Source organism: Psittacula echo (assembly GCF_963264785.1).
Source record: "Psittacula echo genome assembly, chromosome: 2".
NCBI lineage: Eukaryota > Metazoa > Chordata > Aves > Psittaciformes > Psittacidae > Psittacula > Psittacula echo.
This window is the reverse complement of record NC_137737.1, coordinates 129,303,552-129,327,570: the sequence shown is the minus strand read 5'-3', so window position 1 is coordinate 129,327,570 and position 24,019 is coordinate 129,303,552.

The window sequence follows — 24,019 nt, the reverse complement described above, 5'->3', positions numbered from 1 at the left end:
CTTAAAATGTGTTCCATGTGGAAGTAGGAAGACTGATCTGATGGAAAGGCTAGTGATTTAAAGTCATCTGGCTCTGTGCCTGTCAACTACACATTCTGGCTTCCAGTTTTACAGCTAGAACTGGAAATATTTAAGGTTTTTTTTTTTTTCCTTTTTTTTCTTTTTTTTTTTTTAGGGAGAGGGAGGCATCTTTCTTTCTCCTTTTCTAGTGCTGAAATGAATTTACCAATAAGCTTACATGTATAATCTTCCAGAATTTAGGCAAAGAGAATATTATTTTGAATCACATGAGCAAATTTCTGTGTTTTATGAACTTTGTTTCATATTAGACTCATTTTCCAAAGTGAATTTCTCACTTCTTTTGTACATTCATCACAATTTTTCTAGGAAGAAATTGTCTTACCCTATCCTATTGGTACGGAAAAAATATAAAGGCAAGTTTATTCTATATTCCAAAGGAAGAAAAATATCTTACCTTTCATTCTGTTAGTATTGCTTATGTTGATTGAGCTTTTAATCTTTGCTCCCTTCTCTTTCACATAAGACACACAGTACTGTCTCTGTATGTGGCCTAAATGATATTGCAAACACAAAATGTTCAGACAGGCATGAATGAAACAGCTACACTACACCTGGTAATATCCCTAAAAGAAGCTATCATCCCATGGTATTTTCTGCAGGATTCTCCAAACTTCATTTGTTATTCACATTAAACTTACATCCATCATCCTATTTTAGTACATATTTTCCAGCACATGCTGCATGGTAATTACAAATACAGAAGGTTCTATTCATTGTGGAACTTTTTTTACATTCTTTAGATACACTGAGCATTATGAGGTTGAATTTTGATTACTGTACTAGATTTCTGGGCACACAAACCACACAACTCCTATTTGCTCTTATTTTTAGTTTTAAAATATTGTTGAAATATCTAGCGAGCCTGCAGATACTTAAATGGCAGAATTTCAGACACAGTTCAGCCAGAGCTGTTTACTGCAAATATGATTGTAGAAAGCCTCTTCTCTTTTTCCTTTTCACTAGAATACCCACGTTTTATTTATGATTTTGTATTTTATTTCACAGCATTCCAGTTTAGTTTAGCACAATGTATTTAATAACCATGTCTACTGTCTTAATTACCCTATAAAGCAGGGTTCCATTGGCATTTGACCCTCCACAGCATTCCAGAGAAACTGCAGGACCATGATAATTACCAACTGCCTGTGAGAAAATTAAACAAAAAAGGCCTAACTTTTAAACCACCATTTTAAATGACCTATTACATCTCAGGAATAAATCATTGATGAAATAGCCTGCTTAACAGGAAAATAGCTATTCCATAGCAAAGAATTTCCCCTTGCATGATCATGAAGAGAATATTAAGTATTCTTCAGCTCAAAAGGTTAGGTTTTATGTCTGTCCAATGCCTTTTAATGACACATTTTTGTGTAATTTTACTGTAATCAAAGCCTTTTCCTATGTAGGTTGTAGACTATGACTATTTTGTCAGTCTTAAACGTTTTACTAGTCAAAGAATAGAAAATCTATTTAAACGTGTACCAAGAAAAAAAGTATTTATAAATGTTGTATCTTTCACCATTGAAAGAACCTGAATTAGTGTAGCTTGATTTCGTTTAATTAACATAGCCATTCCTATACGTATTTCAAAAAAGTGCTAATCAATTTAAACTCATAATAGTACACTGTATTAATTGATAGCACAGTTAAAAAAAAGTTAATAAATTTTGAAAATCTAAATAATGGCCTGATTAATTTGATCAGTGTCTTTAATCTGTATATAATGGAAATTACTGTACTTATTTCTATTTCCATCCTATTCTTTATTCCTTATTGTTGTACTTAAAAATATCTCTATTTGTTTCATCTTTTTCTAAATGTCAGTTTGTATTTTTTCTAAATAATTAATCTGGGCTGAACACTGGCACTCATTTCCAGATTAGATCAGATCAGCACTCCACATAGTGCAACGTTAAGATTATAAAAAAAAAAAAAACAACTCCACAATTAAAGGTATTATTTTTTACTTTTACATAAACAATACAAGGTTATAAATCAAGGGAATATACATTAATTTTAAAATTCCTTCCAGAACTTTTTCTAAATCTCCTTAAAACATTTCACTTGAAAGCATCTCTGTTTTCAACAGAAGCAACTAGAAGTTTAATGAACAAAGAGTTTATGAACAAGCCAAGCCACAAACAAAACTTGAATGGTTTTAGAAAAGGAGTTTGAAAAAAAATTCTGTGTTCAATCAAAAATAGCACAGCCCTTCTACTTTGTGCCTTCAGGCTTAAAACAAGCCTTGTGACATCTATCAGTATGGTTAAAGGCCTCTGGCCATAACTTTTATTTAAATTCCAGTTTAATTGATAATCCAAAGCAGAGAGTAAATGCATAGCAGGCAACCGAATCCTAGCTGTATATTACAAACTTCTGGGTTTGATGATCCCAGTGCAGTTGTTCCCAGCCCAAATTTGACACTGCTATACTATTATTCCCATACTACTGTCTACTGAAATACCACCTGTGTAATCACTTAGACTAAAGCTGGAGTTACTGTTTCAGCCTGGGAATTTCTGGAATAACATGTAGTTTAAAATCATAAGAAAATAAGAAGAGTCATAATGGTTCAAACCAAAGGTCTAGCTAGTCTTATATTGTGTCTCTGACAATGTCCTGTAGCAGATGTCAGGGGCAGAGGATAAGAACCAGGCAAGTGTGTAATATTGTTTCCCATATTCATCTGGCCTTTAGCTGTAATTCAGATTTCTAGAATGAGGGGTTTTTGTATTCCTGGTTTTTCTCAATAAATTGAAACATATGACATTTTTAAACATCCACAGTGTAGAGGAATAAGTTCCAAAGATTATCTGGATGTTTTATAAAGAAGCATCTCATTTTGTTTGTTTCTAACTTTCCAGTGGCTACTTTCATCTGGTAACCCATATCCTTGTATGGGAAAGCACAGGGATCAATAATGCTCTATGTGCATTCTGCAGAGTGGTTAAAGATTTTGTAGATTCCTATCAGCTGCTTCCTTAACTCCTAATTACTTTACTTTACTTTACTTTACTTTTACTTTTATTTTATTTTATTTTATTTTATTATTTTATTTTATTTTATTTTATTTTATTTTATTTTATTTTATTTTATTTATTTTATAATTTAATGTTATTATTTTATATTTTTATTTTATGCTATTTAACTTCCCCATAATGCAGTGCCCAGATCTACCTATTTAATAATTTTTAATATGTGGAAGCATTTCCATACCTCTGATCATTCTTATTGCTTTTTGTCCTTTTTTCAGTTCCATTGTATGTTATTTTGAGAGGACCAGAAATGCCTACTTTGTTGAAAGAAGCCTTGTTTCATAATTAAATTTAATTGTATATCATACCATGATATATATGTAGAAGAATCCAAAAATCACATTCAGTCATTTTGGTTTCTCTGACACTGAATCTCAGCGTGGTTCAATACGTAGAAGAGGCTAAAAGCTACAATATTCAAATGTTTACTAAATACTAAGTTGCTCAGTCTATTTGGAGCCTAAACTCTCACCCTGTAATCAGTGCTGCCATAAAGCACTTGCCTGAGCACCTGGCACACACCAAGCCTCTGTTTATTCCTGGTACAAAACCTTGTCACAAAATCCTTCATAGCCACTACTTCACTTAGAATCATAGAACAGTTAGGGTTGGAAAGGACCTTAAGATCATCTAGTTTCAACCCCCCTGCCATGGGCAGGAGCACCTCACACTAAACCATGCCACCCAAGGCTTCGTCCAACCTGGCCTTAAACACCGCCAGGGATGGAGCATTCACAACCTCCCTGGGCAACCCATTCCAGTGCCTCACCACCCTCTCAGTAAAGAATTTCTTCCTTATATCCAATCTAAACTTCCCCTGTTTAAGTTTTAACCCGTTACCCCTTGTCCTGTCACTACAGTCCCTGATGAATAGTCATTTCTTCATTGTCTAGAGCATTATTCTGCTCTCCAACTCAGTTCCACAAGCATGTAGCTCATTCACCTATACCCATATGCCTATACCCATATGTTTTTCCAGGAAACTGCTTTTCAGAGGCTCTTGGCAGCATTTTTTGAAATTGAAATTCATGGAAGATGGTACTGATTCCTGAAACTCATGAGCTGGATGAAGCAGATTCTTTGGAGTAGTGTGGCTGTCATTATCATTCTTACAATTTGGGGCTGTTCAGCCTGGAAAAGCAAAGCTGCCATGGAGACCTCATAGCAGCCTTCCAATACATGAAGGGCGCCTACAAGTATGATGGAGAGGGAGTCTTCATTAGGGACTGCAGCAATAGGACAAGGGGTAATGGTATTAAAGCTAAACAGGGGAAGTTCAGGTTAGATATAAGGAAGAAGTTCTTCACTGTGAGGGTGGTGAGGCACTGGAACAGATTGTCCGAAGAGGTGGTAAATGCTCCATCCCTGGCAGTGTACAAGGTCAGGTTGGACAGAGCCTTGAGCGACATGGTCTACTGTGAGGTGTCTCTGCCATGGCAGGGGGGTTGGAACAAGGCGATCTTATGATCTTTTCCAACCCAAAACATTCCATGATTTTATGCTTCTATGACATATAGGTGAGCACTAAAAATCTCCATTTGAACCATTCACTGAAAATCATGTGCTGAACCCATGGAACAGCTCTCCAAGTTGCCACATAAAGAGTTCCTAAAATCAGGAACAAAGCAGAATACTGTGACACTTCCCCATGCTAGATACTGCCTGGACAATCTAAGTAAAATGACCTAGTAAAGAAGTGTCCTTGATTCAGCTGTAAGAGTTATTTTCCCCTTAGTAGCGGGTGTAATGTTGTGTTTCTGCTTTAGTCTGAGAACAACTCTGATAACACACCGATGTGTTAGTTGTTGCTAAGTAGCCCTTACTCTGATCAAGAACTTTTCAGTTCGTCATGCTCTGCCAGTGAGGAGAGGTACAGGAAGACAGAAGGGAGCAGAGACAGGACAATTGACCCAAACTATGATCAGGATACTGGAGCACCTCCCGTATGAAGACAGGCTGAGAGAGTTGGGGCTGTTCAGCCTGGAGAAGAGAAGGCTGCGTGAAGACCTCATAGCAGCCTTCCAGTATCTGAAGGTGGGCTATAGGGATGCTGGGGAGGGACTATTCATCAGGGACTGTAGTTGTAGGACAAGGGGTAACGGATTCAGACTTAAACAGGGGGAGTTTAGATTGGATATAAGGAAGAAATTCTTTCTTGAGAGGGTGGTGAGGCACTGGAATGGGTTGCCCAAGAAAGTTGTGAATGCTCCATCCCTGGCGGTGTTCAAGGCCAGGTTGGACAGAGCCTTGGGTGACATGGTTTAGTGGGAGGTGACCCTGCCCATGGCAGGGGGGTTAGAACTAGATGATCTTAAGGTCCTTTCCAACCCTAACTATTCTATGATTCTATGAAACTAGCCAAAGGGGTATTCCATACCACAGCACGTCATGCCCAGTATCTAAATTGGGGGGAGACACCTTGAAGGCCCAGGTTGCTGCTGTGGTCAAGCTGTGTATTGGTTGGCAGATGGTGGCAATTGTATTGTGCATCACTTGTGCTTATTGTTTCCTTTTCCTTTTCCCCCATAAATTTTATATTCTCTCCTCTTGTTATTTCTTTTATCATTATTATTATTGGTGGTAGCAGTAGTAGTTTTGTGTTATACCATAGTTACTGGACTGTTCTTATCTCAACCAGTGGGATTTACATTACTTTGATTTTCCTCCCCATCCCACCAGGAGCAGGGGAATGAGCAGCAGGGGAGTGAGCGAGTGGCTACGTGGTTCTGAGGTACCAGCAGGGCTTAAACCTTGATAGGAAGCAATGCCTCTGTGGTTGTTCTAGGCCTCTAAACCTTGGATCCTGTTTCACATCAGATTTCTAATCTTCCTTCTGTCATTAATGCTAGGCTTTTCCTGGCAAACAAAAAGCCCTATTTAACCCTGTCAAAATGAAAACAATTCCCAACCCAGTGAGCTAAACTTCATCTTGTCCTTCTTGTGCTTGGAAATAGTTTTCAGGATTAGCTGCTCCATCACGTTCCCAGGAACTAAGGTGAGGCTAATTGGCCTGTAGTTCCCTAGGTCCTTAGTTAGGAGTGATGCTGGCTTTCCTTCAGTCCTTAGGCTGTCCTTAGTTGTCATGATCATTCAAAGATTATTGAGAGTGGCCTTGCAATAAGGTCACTTTGCTAGTCAATGGTCCAGCAAAGGACCACAAAGATGATTAAGGGACCCTTAAAGGCTGAGAGAGCTGGGACTGTTTAGCATTAAGAGAAGGCTTAATGGGATTCTATTAATGTATATAAATACCTGAAGGGAGGGTGTAAAGAGGACAGAGCCAGACTTTTCTCGGTGGTGTCCAGTGATAGGACCAGAGGCAATGGGCACAAATGGAAACACAGAAGGTTCCCTCTGAATATAAGGAAACACTTTTTCACTGAAAGGGTGACTGAGCACTGGCACAGATTTCCCAGAGAAGTTGTGGAGTCTCCAACCTTGGAGATATTCAAAAGCCATCTGGACATGGTCCTCGAACACCAACTCCAGGTGGTCCTGCTTGAGCACTGGGGCTGGACCAATGATCTCCAGAAGTCCCTTCCATTCTCAACCATTCAGTGGTTCTATGACCTTGCCAAGCAGTTTCTGACATCATTAGCTTCACCTACATTAGCTAATCACACATAAGCTGATTTCAGGAAAGATTTGTTACTAATAGAGAACAGAAAACCACCAAGAAATAAGACAGGCCCAGTCTTGATTTCCTCTTTTCTGTGATGCCTTAGCATCAGAAAAATCAGGGTAGTAGTAGTGGGTAGCAGAGGTAAGGGCCAAATAAAGGATGGGCCTAAATAAATGAGGGGTTCTAGAAGCTCTATTTGAATTTTGAATAGTAAAAAAAGTGGATTTTTTCAGACTTTTCTTTGGATGAATCTGTAAGTTGCTTGAATTTACTGAAAGTAAAAGCAAATTAGAAACAGCAAATGAAGAAGAAACAGCAAATGGAGAAGAAATACAAGCTGGTATTAACTTTGATGCTCTTTTATGAAGACCGAAAGCTGTCAGAATTTCAAGGTCTTCCTCTTCAGGGTGGAACGTGGTCCCTTCCATCAAGTTCCAGTACTATAGTCATGGAATTAGGTGGACTAGGTGTAGATCTACTGCTTAAAATAAACTAAATAACAGGCACAGAACCCCACCAAACAAAAACCAAATGAAAACCCCCACCCAGCTTGATCTAAGAACAAGAACGAAAGCTGTTATTTTCATTGTAATGATATGAAGTCCTGGTAGAATTGTTTGACAATTGTTATGAAGGGATCATATATCTCTTTACAATATCTTCATACACAGAAGAAGTCAGATGATAGCCTTCTACATGTGCCAAATTCTGAAGAACTCTATAAGGAGTAAGGGAAAAGAAGAAAGTGCGTTATGGAAGACTTAAGGATATGAAGAACAGATGAAGTTTTAGCATATATAGAGTGAAGACATTGTATAGGTATGTAACATATGATAGTGGTGACAGGTACCTCCTTGAAAAGGAGGAAGAGGAGAACAAAAGGCATTTTTAGGTGCTTTTTAAAAGAATATTATATGGAAATTAAGATTTATGAGGACACTTGTATGCCTTAGCAGTAGTGAGGAAGGGACACTGCAGCTTCTCAGACTTCTCAGGGAAACAAATTTCACAAGTAGTCAGGATAGTAGTATTGGTATATTAAATAATATTATAAATTTGGCTAAAATATCATAGATAATACTTTGGTCAATCTAGCTATACTAGTAGGGAAATAAGAAGGTAAGTTCAGTAATCCTTCGGCTGTAGCTGAAGCTAAAGGCTGTAGCAGTTTACTAGTTATCAAGAATAATTCATGTAAGTCATATACTACATGGTCACTTATTGGGGATTCAGGCTTACAACTTTCTTTTGTTTAATCTGAGGCAAGAGCTTGAACAGAATCTCCACTTCCCCAGATTAAACGGTATAATGGTTTCAGTATTTCTTGCCATAGTTACCTCATTGTATGATTCATTTTAAATTTGCAGATAGAGGAGAAGGGAGAATTGGAGGAAGAGGCTTGATATCTTTGCACCTACTTCACTTAGGTGTGGCACAAGTATTCCTGTGAACATAGGTATTTGACTGTTAATTATTTTTTTGTTTACATTGCTTTCAATTAGAAATCTTAAATTCAGCCACTCAAACCGTCTTCCTAGATGCCAGTCCTTGAGACTCCTGTCACCATATCAGATCCAATTGCTTTCTCTACATCTGTGTTTAAATGTTAACTAAAAATATGTTTTTAGTGATATGCTTTGCAGTTCCACAATCTTTTCCTTCTTTGAAAGACAAAGGAGTGAACCTGCATCATACTGGTAATGATGCATAAAGTCCATCTATACGGCTACGAGCTTGCTGGTATAGTGAGACTTCTTCTTCAGGATATGAGGTTTTATATAGAGGCTGTGCACTAAGAACATATTTTCAACATGGCAACTTTTGTATTTTTAGTTTCAGCTTTTAGTTGTTATGTTAAGGAAAAGGACTGTTAGGAGATGAAGATAGACACAAGCAGAATAAAATCATTTGGCACAGCTCTGGCACCATCATTGTCTGAAACTCCTTTTCAAAAAATGCCACATAATTAAGAGATGCACCTGCTCAGGACTTCAGCTATGGCTATTTTTTTACATCTGCACAATGTAGATGCCAGACTACAGCACAAAAGGATAGGACTTGTGGTTCACAGTGTTGGCATAATACTTCTGAATGGAACCAGAGCTTTTACTCTTGTGGATGCAAGACACATTAAAATTTTTTTTTTTGGAATTCAAGTTAATTTCTAGATTTAAGTGATCCATAACAGCATCTTTAAAACAAAGCATTATTTATTTGCTCAAAGCTGCATAGCAAACATAGCAAGTGGATGAAGCAGGAAAAGCTATATGACCTTACTGTTTAACCATATTTATTTATTTGTATACTGCTGATAAATTTCACTCAGCTGATTTACTTAATTCATCACCAGCTTTTCTGGAACCAAATGCCCATATCGTTCTCTGGCAGTTTTCTTCAGCTGCTGGTACCTCTATGTTATTTTTGAAGACTTTAATAGATTACTGTCCCCTTTGATTTCATATTTGGGCTGAGAAGATAAAACCTTGTTAAGCTTGTCTGATTTCTCTTAATAGCCAGGTATAGAGAATGCAAGTAGAGTTTCCAGGTTCTCAATTGTTTCCATAAGGTTCCTTCATAATCTGGCTAATAATTTATTTTCTTCACCATTTTTTGTCTTCTTTAAATATTCACCAGAAGTTTTCTTGGAACTGCCCAGCCAGACAGGATAAGATCAATGAAATAAACTCCAAAGCTACAGTTGGTATTCATGAGAATAATGCAAAATCTCATTGTCAGCAACTGATGAGTATTATTCACATGATTCTCCAATGGTTCAAAGATGTAAAAAAACATCGCTGTCAAAGTTGCTTCCATTTACAAGACCAGTTAATATTGCATAGCACAATGTAATGTAGGAAACAGCAGTGTTGGAGAGCCTATGGAGCAGGCTAGATTGCAGATGAGCAAGAGATGGAGGTCTTTGATAAGAGATGATGTAGGGGGGTGGCTTTAATGCTCCAATTCATTTTCTGTGGGAGGGGGAGGGATGGCCTATTGAAAGTTTCATTTTAGGCCAGTTAACTAATACTACCCCTTACTGATTCTCCAGCCATGCTCAATTAGAGAGATTCCTTTGTCCTGACACCAGTCAGGATTACTACAATTCATCAACTTTCCCCTGAAAAGTGCTTTTATACCAGCTAGACCTTTCACCTCTAGCAGTTGTCACAAGTTTGCAAGTAAGTATTTCCCTTGTCCCTGTAAATAGCAGACCACTATTTGGATAGGTACATATCCTGGCTGGCTAATAATAGGCAATCTAAATATGTAGGAAGTGTTACATATTTGGAAATTCCTTTAGAGTAGTTAGCATATGTATTAAGCTGTAGCAGGAGTGTAGCGATACATGAAAGAGCAAGGAAAGATTTTTTTTAAAAATATTAACAATTTCAATGCGAAGAGCAGTTGAGCTTCTCAGATAAGAAAGATGCTGTACCCCCAAAATAGCTTTACAACAGTTTGGACGAAGGCTCCAGAAAAAAAATCTCATTGGCTTCAGAGTCAGGAACAGGAAACCACAGACAATGCAATGTATCAGTTGTTATAACTGAAAGAAAGCCAGACTTCGACAGCACAGCTTGTAAACTGCAGAAGGTCAAATCACAGTGATTCAAAACATTTTCATACACTGCTATGAAAACCAAATGTTTTCCGTTTAATTCAAATGAACATGAAAATTAAACTAACAATAAAAAGTGAGAAGAAAATTTTGGGGGATATGTTGACGTGAAGCAAAAAATTAGGCTTTTCTGCAACACTGGTTAAAGTGTGATTCATAGTAGAGAGCTATCTCATTGCAGTTTTTTGTAACTGGTGCTGATGTACTAGTCTTCAATTAGACCAATGAGTATTGTCAAGATTTTAGCTGTCTTTCATGACTATAGTTGAGCAAACTGTTGATCATTAATTATAATCTGGTATACAAAAGGCCTGAATCAATCTAAATAATTCACATTTAACACTTGGTATGGCTGATTTTTTTTATATTGAAAGTATAGTTTAATGTCAATAAAATTTTCACAGATTGAATCAGCCCTGATAAATAGAATCTAAAAATTGCAATTATTAATTTTTATTTACATGAATGAGGTTAAATATAAGATTTTTGTTCTTTTATAGTTTGCTTTAAAAGTATCTGATATGGATAGAAAACTAGAAATAAAAGCACTTTTGTTCTACATGACAAAGTACAACCATGATGTGTAGAAAAGGTGTTATGCTGCCTAACTAAAAGTGTGAGAGCAGGAAAAAATGGTTATAGCATTTTTATTTTCAGGAAGGGATTCAATTACATGAAGAATTGGAACAAGTAATAAATATCAACTATGGGATAAAAAAAAATTTCCAAAATTCAAAATTATTTTTACTGAAGTCAGTGTGGCTTTTGTATTGATTTAAATAGAAGCACAAAACATCCAACAGTTAGCACATTAGTAAATATTATAAAAATACCATAACCCTAGGCCAAAGCTAAGATAAATGAATTAATTCTATAAGGCAAGCTCTGGAAACAATTTAAACAATTATAGAATGTATGTGGTTATTCTATTTAGTAAGTCTCTTTCGGACCCACTGTTTTTACTCACTGCTGTTAGATACAACCAGGAAAATTATTTAAGAAAAACATGGGACTGAACAGAAAAACTGATACTGGCAGGAGCAGTGAAACTGGGGAGGTAAGGTTATGGGACACTTGGTTCCTGCAGCCCACTGTAGGCTGATTAATATTCAGTGACAACATTGATCACTGTTCCAATCCTGTAAACTAAAATCCCATCTTTCTCACAAGGAATTATCAAAATGTTTCTATCTCTTTGGCAAATTTAAAATTTCAGTGGAAAAATGGGTTAATATTTTTGATGGATTTTGGTATACAAAAAGATGGTCCCTCTATTTCTTTGAAATGTAAGGGGAAATTATGAAAAGCACAAAATTTTTCATGTCCATATCAAATTTTGTCTGGAACCAGAAATGTCTACATATAACTTAAGCAAAAAATTAAAGAATGTACCTCACTTTTCAAAACTCTCTGCTTTTCACTGCCAGCTCTCTCTCCTGCTGTATTTTTGTCACAACTCATTCAGAGTGGCTTTTCTCTGAGCTGAAGGTGGAGGAAAGTCAGAATTAGGTCACAGACATACAGACTCACACATGTATCTATAGAAAAGTCTCTGTACTTATGAAAAGTTTGGGACAAATCTAATCTCAGGTGTCAGTGAGTCAATTAACCTTCAAATCCTGTATTTCTTAGGTGTTCAACTGCTAGTGTATATTGCTTCTTACATATTGCATTAGTAACAAAGACATACAAACCTTATATGATACTCTATATGTCTGTTCTTCCTCAAAAATAACAAATTAAAATAATAATAATAAAAAAGATAGAGATTTAGTTGTCCTACATGGCATTTATTTCAGATAGAAAAGTGCTCATTTGTTGTGTTTAATTTAATTTTACTTTAACAACAAACCAAGATCCCAAGGAAAGACAGAATTTTGCACATAGCACTCTGGAAACTTGAATGTTTCTAATGTACTAGGTATGATTTCTGAACTGAAGAGAATTTTCTGAGTGTCATTACTGTGTCTGCCTTCTCAGCAATCATAGACGCTCACATCTATCATTTCCTTTGTTCTCTTAGAGACAGACGTGTAAAAAAAAAAAAAAAAAAGAATGGAAAAGCACTGGAAATATTTACTGAGCTGCAATGGGAAAAAAAAAATTAAAGATGCAGTCAAAACACTCCCTGCGCTTTATATTTTAGAGATTTAAATATATATAGCAGTTATACACATGCATATATATATATGTATGTCAGTTATACAGAAGATAATACTTTATATATTTGAGCTGTTATGTTAAAATAATTGTATAATTGATTTTATGTTACTGTTCTTACATATAATTTCAAAATCTATGTACTTTTAATTAATAGCTATAAGAAGTATTTGAGATGACAGCAAAATCCTCTTCCGTGTTTTTGTTTGCAGTTATTCATTTCTACAGTCATTCAAATTAATAATCTTAAATGGAACATATGTTAGTTGCTTTGCAGACCCTTTTAGTGAAGCTTTTAGTGTATTACTGATTTTTTTATCAGATATGCTTTGGAATTAGTCAAATTTCTTTAATGTGCCATATCACATTGTATGAATTCAAAGATGATCTACATTCTTCAAAAGAGAGAGTCAATAAGAAAATTAGGCTTAAAAAAATTATATTAACTGAAAATTTTGTAATTAACTGGCAGCAGAGAAAACTTCTCATTGCATTTTTATTCTTTTAATGCATTTGCCATCATTTGGGACTGTCAGGTGCACTGTTTGGTTGCACTTGTTGCACCACAATGCCATTTTTGAGTGCCACTGCAGTGAAGTGAGTAGCTCATATGCATATTATCTGCCTCAGTCCAAGGTTAGCATTACAGCAGGTAAGGTATACTGGTGTATGAATCTGAGACAAAAGGTGTTGCATTTTGTTTTTTTTCCTGGAGCACAAAAAGTGTTGTTTTTTTTTTTTCTTGGAGCATTTTAAGTGGGATTGAATAGCACCCTAGGAACCATCAAACCATTTCTTCACTTTAAAAATGACTCTATATTCTTCTTCCCACATATTCAGCTAGGTGATGAACAGTAATAAACAGCCTACCCTTTGACCACTGGTTGCCCTAGGAGTGGTGTCCACCTTGGGATTTCAGGTCTGCTGACCCTTAACTTCTCAACATAACAAGAGATGGAGATTGTTTCAGTCATCCTAAACCCCTGCAGCATGAAAGGACTAGGCAAACTAAAGTACTACACTGAGTATGACTCTAGGAAGTTGTTTCTTCAGAATCATATTAAAATAATTCAGAGGTACTCTTAAAAAGGCAATGAGTGACTTCATTTTGCAACTTACTTAACTGCTGCTAAAATGATGATGGAAGGTTAGTAAAAAATTATTTCTGCAAAAGTATATTCAATAATATTAATAATGTAAAGATATGATCTTATTAACGCAAATCTCCTATATATGCTTTAACAAGTTTTAAGAAATATTCCACAAAATAAGAGCAGAACTATCACAAATTTTTTGCTGAAATTTTTCCGTATTTTAGGAAGGAATCCACCACTGTTCCTTAGGTGTCAGTGCCAGCTGCTAAATATGTCTTTTTCTTTTTTTTATACTATCATAAGGTGGCTCTTAAAAATACAGTTCTTCTTGTTTCACAAGTACATGCTTCATGGATAGAATAACCATTGACACTCCTTGTCACAACTGACCGCAAATCAGTCCTAAAATTATTCTTCCTCAGACTTTTCCAGGTTAAATCTCAGCTGTGACACAGGTGAGAAACCACATCTAATGGGCATATGTTGAAGTCAATTATGTCAATGTTTTTTGCAAATACTAAAAAGGTATAGGAATGAAAGTGGCTCCTCTGTCCCCAAATAATCCCCAAATAAAACCATAATTTCAAAGAAGGCATTGATTAAAAACTTCTAACGCATTCCCTCCTCTTTTCAGTTCCTCATGATCACCTCTTCTGTATGAAAAAAAAAAAGCTAATAGTTAACACTGAAATGAAGTGGATCAATTTGTGTGATAAACCTGTGTGCTGAGGTCTGAATTGATACAACTCATCACCATGAATCTCTGAGACGCAATGAAGCTAAAATGAGATCATCTACTTGAAATTATCTATCTCAAGATTCAATGACTGCAAAAAACAGGTAAAAATCTTCATGAATACTTTCTTCAGGAAAAGGAAGTATGGTGATCTGGATTGAAAGAACAAGCCATGGCTTTTCAGTGTGATATATAGATCTATTACAACCTACAGGAACTGCTGCTGGTAACAGCAAAAATCCAGGCAGATTTAAGAAACTGAGCTGCCCTAGCAAGAACATTTTCAACCGTTCAAAGGCACTGTATAGCAAACTACCCATTATCTTTCTTCTGTTTTTTCCTTTCCAGCATCTCCTTCCTTGCATTTACTGGTAAGCCAGAACCTTCCTTCTTTATACTTCACCTGTTATTCATACAGTTTTGTGGTGGACCAGATAACCCACAATGCAGCTAAACACAGATCCTTTATCTCACACATTTAGTTTTAATGGTGTTATCCACTCTGTTCCATTGTCTGGTTCAGTTCAAAAGGTGAAATAAGTCTGCTTCTCAGAACAATGTAAATTGATAATTGGTATTTTATTAACTCCTATATCATCCTAACCCTGGAAGCCCAGCCCTCGCTCTGGGGTCACCTTACTATTTTGCATTGCATAAGGGTTCTGAATTTGGTTTAGAGCTGTGCCACTTGCATACATACATTTTTTCATCCTATTCACTGCTGGCTGCTTTTTACAACCCTCAGTGTACTAAGAAATACATGAAGTCAGCATGTCTTCTGACCCATATAAGACAGGACTAGATGCTTACAGTGCTTTTTTAGGGTGGAGCTCCAAGTCTCTCTTCTGATGTCAGGACTTATGTTTTATATATCATTTGGTTTCTAGCCCCCTGTTTGGGCTCAGGACCTCAGCATGGTCTGGGTGAGGTATGAAGGAGATTCAGTCTTTTCCTACCCTGTTCTTCAGCTCCTGGACTTCCTCTTCTCCTTAGCCAGCAGGCAGTGAAAATGCTCTGGCAGGGTACTTTAAACACATTATTCCCTCTGGGCTTTTTACTGATTGGAAGGAGTTGTAGAGTAAAAAGGTGCAGAGATGTTTGTGTGATAAATGGGAATATATAGACTAGGATGCTTGGCAGGGCAGAAAAAATACTACCATGTGCACACAAGATGATAGAAGCAAAAGGAGGGGAGGGAGACATCAGCTGTTAAAGTGAGTGGCAGCCACCTGCAAACCTAATCCAAATTAAGAGCCTCAGAGAAGAGGGGGACTAATGGGAGGTACCTCACCAGTTTACACCATCATAGAAGGATCACACAGAGTAGCAGTTCTTGTTCATGCTGTATGAGCCTCTGCCACAGAATCCTTCCTCAGTGGAAGAAGGCCTGGGAGGGGACTGGGTCACCTCGCCACCCCTTCTGCCCTGCACAGCAGATCTCGCTGAGGGTAGGCACGAGCAACATGCTGCAACCTCAAAGGCTGGAGCAGCCAATGCACTTCTCCACATGCTGCTGCAGAGCTTCCGGAGACACTGTACCTGCCTTAGGCACCATGCTTCCTGGAGTTTCTGCTGAGTAGTGTAGCTCTGCATCCCAATGCAAGCCTGCAAATATGATATACGACCCAGCCCTGTGTAGAAGGAAGGAGGTTGGTTGCCACATTATTATGCATCCTTCTTAAGACTCCAGGGGAAGCACTGAGTTCAGTTGTACTTCTACTGGATGAAAACTGAAAATATCTGTAAATGATTAAAATGGTAGGAGAGAAACGATCATAAATATTCATCATCTATCAGTACCAATCTATTTTCCTAATGCTGTTGTTACTCATAGGACCAGATCTGGCTTGTTTTGGCTTCAGTAGCATATGTACGGCACACTAGAATTTAGCAATAATTATGTTTGCATACATTTAAAACATCACATAGTTAAATTAAAGGGAATTATAGGTATGACCTTTGTAGCATGCTGTCAGATTTTTTTACATCATCTCCCAAATATAATAAACAGGTTCACATGATATTTAGAAGGTTCTGTACTTTTCAAACACACCTTAACAAGTAGCACTAACCGAATATGATGCTTTAAGAATTAATGTAACAGGTTGACCTGTTCCTTAAATTCCAAGTACTACATAATTATTATTTTAATGCTATTTCAGCAAGATAGGTCCTTATTTTTCTTTGCAAGTGAAAGGAGCCTCATTTATCACTCTGGTATATCCAGCATGATTTCAGCTTATATTATTTTATTGGAACACACAGAGCTCTATTTAAGAGTTAGATGAATAGAGATGCACTTGACACACACAAAATTAACAGAAAAACAGTGTAACATGGGAGCAGGCCTTGAACAAATTTGTGGTTCTTCTGATATTACTGCTTTCTTTAAAAATCTCCTTTAGTTTACAGTCAAATCCTCTTTTCAGGTCTGTTTTGATGTAATATTTTGCAGAGACACTATTCATCAAACAATCTACACAACAATAAGTGGGAAACAGTTGCAGTTTTTCATATAACAAACCAAACTTTGTCCTTTTATTTACTAAACTAGATGACTTTTTTCTAAAACATAGGGATTTCTTTTTAATAGTTATGTGGCTCAGATCCAGCGGGCAAACCTGTTTTACTGATGGGGTCTACTTATCCAGTGTTTCTGTCATCAGTCTGACCTTGCAGCTTTCTACAGTGCCATTATACCCTGGGTGCTGGCTTATTTTCATACAGCAGCCCCCAACTACTTGATCCCACTTCATCTACTTCATGGACACAGACATTTGTTGGGCTTATTAGCTCAGCAGGAGCCTTATCATATTTTGTATCTGAGGCTGTTGGAGATGTCAAGAGATGGAAATGCTGTGTAGCTTTTTATCCTCCTTTCTTGCACTTTCTCTCAGAGCCCAACAGTGCATTTGGATTCAATGCTCTCCTGCCACTAGCTGCTGAGATCTCTTTAAATATGTCTAGAATTGCCATCTGTACCAATAACACTGCAAAGGCTTAGCCATGATTAGGCTGTCAAGATTTATTAAGTTAAAAAGTATCAAAGTTTCTTGCTGCAACCCCAGACCTTTTAAGAGGCCACCTTCTTTAGAAACCCTCCCCCCTCCTGACTAACACTACAGTCAATGTGCTTCGCTTGACCTTGACCAACATATGCACCCGGGGAACACTAATGAATTTGGGCCAATTCATCTTGGAACTCCAAATTTAATCAAGCTGACATGCCAGGGAAAGCACACTGTAATTAACTCCTAGCATTTTAGGTAATCTGTAAATTTCATAAATTTAGCTCAATCTGTTTTTCTGGTATTAAGCATTTTTCTGTAGACTTTTTTAACAGACTACAATTGTTAAAATAATATGATAATAACAATTAAAACGTAAGCACATTCTCATAGCATTAAGTCCCTTTAAAAATTACTATTTTTCCAGGAGGATAGGATGCCACCAAACAATGTGTGTATAGCAGCCTGCCTAGTAAAATCAAGTGAATCCAGTATTATAATTTCTTTTTTCAAAATGAGTCATGCAACCATTTCACAATGTTCATGTTATGAAAATGTACAATCAGTCCAAAGGAAAAAAAAATCCTCTGTTCAGTGTTATCTTACAATTGGTTTAATTCTGATGAAGAAGAGATAGGAGCATTAAAAACTTACCCATAGGGCTCCTGTTTTGTTCTGCTTCATTTTATTACTATTTATATAATGGTAGCATTCAAACATTCTGGTCAGAATCAAGGTCCCACTGTATGAAGTGCTGTATGAATGCAAGATTCTAGCCCTGAGGGATAAAACCTCAACAAACCAAAATTCAGTAAAATCTTAATTAAAATAATAATAATAATAATAAAGATAAAAACCCCAGCCCACTGCCCTAAACTAGACTGCTCTGAGACTGCTCCCCAAATCTCCAGGCTGAAGTTGCTCCGTACTTCCTCTGACATTTTTTTTCCTTTTTTTGGTTTTTTTTTTTTTTTTTTTCATATCTCCATGTAGCACCAAAAGCACACCTAAGCCCTAGCCTCTCCACAGTGGTCCTGGCAGGTAAAACATTCTGGGTGGCAATGAATAGAAGAACAAAGTCAGAGCTCAAGCAATCAAATTTTTATACACTGATATTAAAAGAAAAAATCCCAATCAATAGAGACTTAATCCATGGTTACATTTACAGCATACCATCTCAACAATTATAAACCTCTGATATTTAATATGTAGGAGTTAGGAGAAGTATTAGAAACGGACTCCTGCCAAAGATTGAAATGTATACATACATATATACGTATAGTATTGTATACTTATATTTCCTGCAGACCTTATTAAAGGAAAACAATCAAATAACACCAGTTATTGCTTCAGTCAAACAAATGCTATTTCTTTAACAGCAGAGGAGGGAAGAGCCAGAGTCATTAAGTTCAGTTTTTGAATATAGGGTTTGCAAAACCCCCACATTTTGGGGTTCTTCTCTGTTGTTTGTAACCCCCCAAAAATTAATTAAGTTTTGTAAGGCTGATGGCAGTACAAAGAACCACAGTGAACAAAAAAATTCACCTAATCCTGTTGATCTTTGTACTCTTCAAAAAGAAGGAACAGTGTTTTATTGATAACTAATTCAAATTCTTCAATTTTGCAGTGTGTAAGTACTTAAGTAAACACATATACAGATAAACGTGCAATGGGTGATAAAAGGAAGCATGTGCCTTAACCTTTCCACACTGATTCTGGTGGCTGTGACTAGAAAGAAGAAACAAGGTCTGAGTTCAAGCATAGTACGCAAGCACACACAGAGTATTTACACACCTAACAATCATATGCAGCAATATATATATATTCTATAAGATGAGATTTTTGACTCTGTTCCAAGTAGATTATGCTATTTTAGATGGGTGAATCAGTCATGCCATGCCATGCCTTTCATGAAAATTTTCCTCATACTGAAGAAACCACATGAACTACATGATCACAGAGGCTCCTTTAGTGTCCTGTGGGCAGTACAGTCTTTGGCTTCTAAATGCACTGGAGCAAGGGGAATAAAAACAATTCCAGGCTTCCTTCCTTCACCAGGCTGGAAAAACTAGGCATAAATTGCTGCTTCTCTTTCTAGTATAGGACTGTACACACACATGGTTCTCCATCACAAAAAACAAATGTGTATTTTTGTGCAAGCTCAGAAATCAGAGAAATGAATCTTACCTTCTCTCAGTTTGTTTTAAAAACAAAGAATAAAAAAATTCTATGCAGATCTCTTCTTTAATGCGTGGGGTACCCAGGACTTTTTTCTGACAAATGCACAGACAACTTAAATAATAAAATAAGGTGGAGTCTACATAAACATGGCCAATAATGTGCTGTATACTTTAAGAGATTCAGAAATGTATTCACGTATACTATTATGATTTATTAAGCAAATCCCTGACCCTAATAGCTAGTAAAAGCAAGCAAAGTGCAACTGGCTACTTTAATGACCGGAAACATAAATGCTGGTTCACAGAAAGTAATCTCCCAACCATCATAATGTGCAATAGATTTTTCAAGACACTAAACACTTGACTGGAGTGATCTCACCTGCTGTCGAATACTCTCTAAAATCCTTTTCTTGACTGGTCAATGAGAACATTGTACTGCAAAGATATGACATATCAACATATTGGAGCCTTCATCATCAGGCCACATGCAGGAATAAACAATGCAGACTGCTTGGGTGGTGGTGATGGGTGGCCTCCAGTGATTTGGTTAAGGAATGCACAAAGTAGTATAGAACCATTTTAAAGTAAATCTCACTGAATTGTGAGATAGCTGTCCATCTGCAGGCTATCTATATGGAGCCTTGCAAAGATTTATCTGACCCCTCCTTTTCAGAGAAATTGGCATCTGTGGAGATAATTGCAATACCACAATTTTGCTGAAGTTTCACAAGCTCCACCATCTCCATCTTAGTCTCTACAATTAATGTTATTACCCAAAAGAGGGAACATAAAATTATGAGGAAAAGAAAAAGAAGTTTAAATTGATGCAATGACCTGTGTAGCTAAAAGGCCTCTGGTAGCTGAACAAAGTACTTAATTTTTTTAAAGCAACCTCCTAAAGGTAAAAGTAAGTTAATGCAAAACACCAAAAAGAGCAATCAGAGCAATCAGTAATGTTAACTGTACCTTCAACAGAGGACATCCCCCCACTAGCTGATAATGGAGAATAATCTTGATGCTGTATTAGATACACTGATAGTTCTGACTACAGAGATAATTGTGGTAAGAAATGGTTGCACTTCTACTTTCCCAGGAGACTGTGCTTATTCCTGTCAAGAGAAGATCTGGAAACTGTGATTCATGCTTTTATCATCTCCATGTTCCTAACTAGGGCTAAGGGCTCTATAGAAGTTTCATCTTGTGCAACACTCAGCAGCCCACCTCTTAAGCAGGAAAACCTTCCAAGAATCATAATGGAAATCTGCACACTCTAATGGATTTCTGCATTCATTATCCAGATACAAATCAACTTCCTGTCCTTATATTTAAGACCCTAACATTTTAGATACTGGCTTCTATCCAAGATCCACCATGCAACTGCGCTTATTAAAAATGCGAAGTGTATGGAACCCATGTTCAAATGCTCAAAAGTGTTTCTTGTATTAGGTTCCTGACTCTGGAAGTAAAATTTAACATATTCCAAGGTGTAATGCAAATCACTTCTCAAAGTGAATCTTCTCATAATACTGCAACTTCAGGATGAGTGACAAGGAGCAAAGGAGAAAGGAAGGAGAAGTAAACTGGGAAGAAGAAAAGGAAAAAAAAGCATATGCTTCCAAAACCTGTTAAATTTAAGAATAGCTATGGGCAGAATCTTTTTGTAGACATCCATAATTTACTTTTGATCATGAGACTTACAGATGTATTACAGGTATTGATGGAATTAGTGACACTTGAAAAATTTCTGCCCAGGAAGCTTTCAATGTGAGGGTCCTTGTATGATATGCTGAGCAGAAACAAAAGGGAAGAGAGACATGAGTTGGGATGGAAAGAAAACTTACACAACTGCAAGGAAAAGTAGTTGTATATTTGTATACCAGTGCACCCACATACTCAATTCGTGTTTTGGGAAATGAAAACTGATCTACCAAATGTTTTCTTTAAAGTAAACAAGGAAAGAAGTGGTAAAAGAATGAGGAAAAGAGAGGAGAAAATCAGATAACAGGAGTTAGAACATTAATTTTAATGTCTTTACATGTATTTTGTTGCAGCATTAGTCACACATATTTTGAGCATAGCTAGGAAGAGGATTCATATTTTTCCTAGTTTGAAGAATGCCCTGTGTATGTCTGCTCCTGCAATTAAAGCTTACTTTGGTGTTCTTGGCAACGTTTAGAGAAAAACACACATCAAAATAAACACACATTCCGAAGTTTTAGCGCCAGCATAAAGAATTATGAATAAAAATGATTTTATTGTATTTTGATTTTTCAAGTTAATGTATTTTTCAAGCATACAGAAGAAAAGTTCTAGTGTTTAGAAAAGAAGGAGGATACATCAAGATCCAAAAATAGCTATTTTTTCATCAGAATCAGTGATTGCTCAATTTCAGCTTTTATTGCTTTAAACTACTTATGATCAAAGTAAAGAACTTTGAAACTAAGGACATGGAAAATACGAATTCTGTCATACTGTCACAGGATGGTAGGCTTGTCGACTGCTTGGTTTCCAGCTGGTCTGCCTAGTTTTATTCTAGCTAATCCCAGCTCTGTCAGAGCTAGTAAACATAGACACATTCGGCAGTGCATAAGCAGAAGTAGCTAGTCTGAAGTGGTCATTAAAAATATGCTGTGGTGGAACCTCTACACAAATAAGCAGGCGCTTTCTGTCCCATCAGGGGATGTGGCTTTCTCCATGCTACTCTACATCTGACTTTCAAAACACAGAGTCTCAGGGATGAGGCTCCAGTGGAATCATAAAATATTTGCTAGTCTGTCATTACCACCAACCTGGTTGTTAGTGGGGTGGGGTGCTCCATCTACTTTCTGGCACTAGCCCCAAGTCTGCTGACAGATTTATGTAAAGCAGAATGCATACACTCTTTTCACTACTGCCCAACGTGGTGAAGGTCTTAATTTTTCTTCCTACAACTGGACAACACCGAAGTGTAGCTAACACTGTCACATTAAGTGACTTCAATATTGTAAAGTTGAGAATAGGTAAAATAGATATTTTTTGGGGGAAATTCATCTACATACTATTACAATTTATTTGTGTAGTGCAAACAGTAGCTAGGCTATTAAGATAGGGAAGAAGCCAATGTTTTCCTCTAAGACCTTATAACCTAAGCAACACACAAACAAAGGATCCAGTCTTGGAAGATGCTGAGCTCATACATACCACAATGATAGATACTATATAACAGCATACGTTAGATTCCTAGAGCATCCTAAATTTATTCTGTGGAGATAAAAGAAGGTGGGTGTTGGATCATGTTGGATGCAAGGGATAAAGCTAAGTCAAACTGTTAAGAGGAGTAAGAGTCCAGAGCAGCAAATCTAAGATTATAATTTATTGGAGGCTTTCTGAAGAGCACAGGATGCTGTTGCTGGAAAGAGGAACAGTGAGTCCTAGATTTCATTAATTAGATGTAAGGCAGCAAGACTGATGCCCCTGTACTCTCTTAGGATTTTATATGCTTTTGATTGCTGTTTAAGAATCACTGTTCCCACAGTATGACGCTAACTCCACTGAGTTTGGGGTTAGCTGGGGCGATAGCTGTAGAGATAGCCTCAGGCTTTTTTATAAGAGAATGTCTTTCAGGTCCCATTTCTGGTCTCTGCCACCATTTGGCTGGGGTTGTCTAGATGGAGAAGATAGCAAGCATTAATGTGAATTTATACCACTCTGGCTACACTGCACAGGGACAGTCTTTAATAGAAACTGGAGTGGGTAGCACCAAGCAATACAAACTAGGAATATCCATACAAAAAAGGTACTTGCTTAGACACAAACGGAGACAGAGTACTTTCCTTAAAGAACTTATTATCTAAACAGCATATAAAGAAAGAGCCCGGTCCTGTGAGGTACTGTAGTTAGTGCTCTGTTATTTCACACCCTTGCTTAATGCATACTAACTTCATGTATAGACAAGCAAAATTTAAGCCTTGCAAAACTGAACGGTTAAAGTGATCTCACATATCCTTTCTAATGGAACACTGTGTGGGTAGTATTATCGGTAGCCAAACCATTTAGCTTTGGAAAGCTCTCTCTTTGCTGCTGTTTACAGGTATAATAGTAACTTCTGCAGCCCCATCTGATAAACTTTCCCTGAGTGGGAAAGTGGTTCTGCTGCTATGGATAGCAATGGGAAGACTTGGAGACAGTCATGGAAATACATTTTGCTCATGGTGTCTCCTTATTGCTTGAGAATCCTTCTAGGTGTTTCCTTAGCTGTTGGGGTGCTGCCCTTCTCAACATTCCAGCTAGTCTTCTCGGATTCTACCACAGGGCATTATTTTCTGATATTATTCTGTGGGGGCAGCAGCAGCTAGAAATGTTCATGCACATCAGAGGGACCCCAGAGGCAATGCTTCCCTTGCCTCTTCTAGAGCTGCTGGGTGTCATAAGATGGCACACATTGCAATGTCATTTAAAGGCTCAAAAACCTCTGCCTGGCCTGTAAAAAATTACCAGCTCAGAAT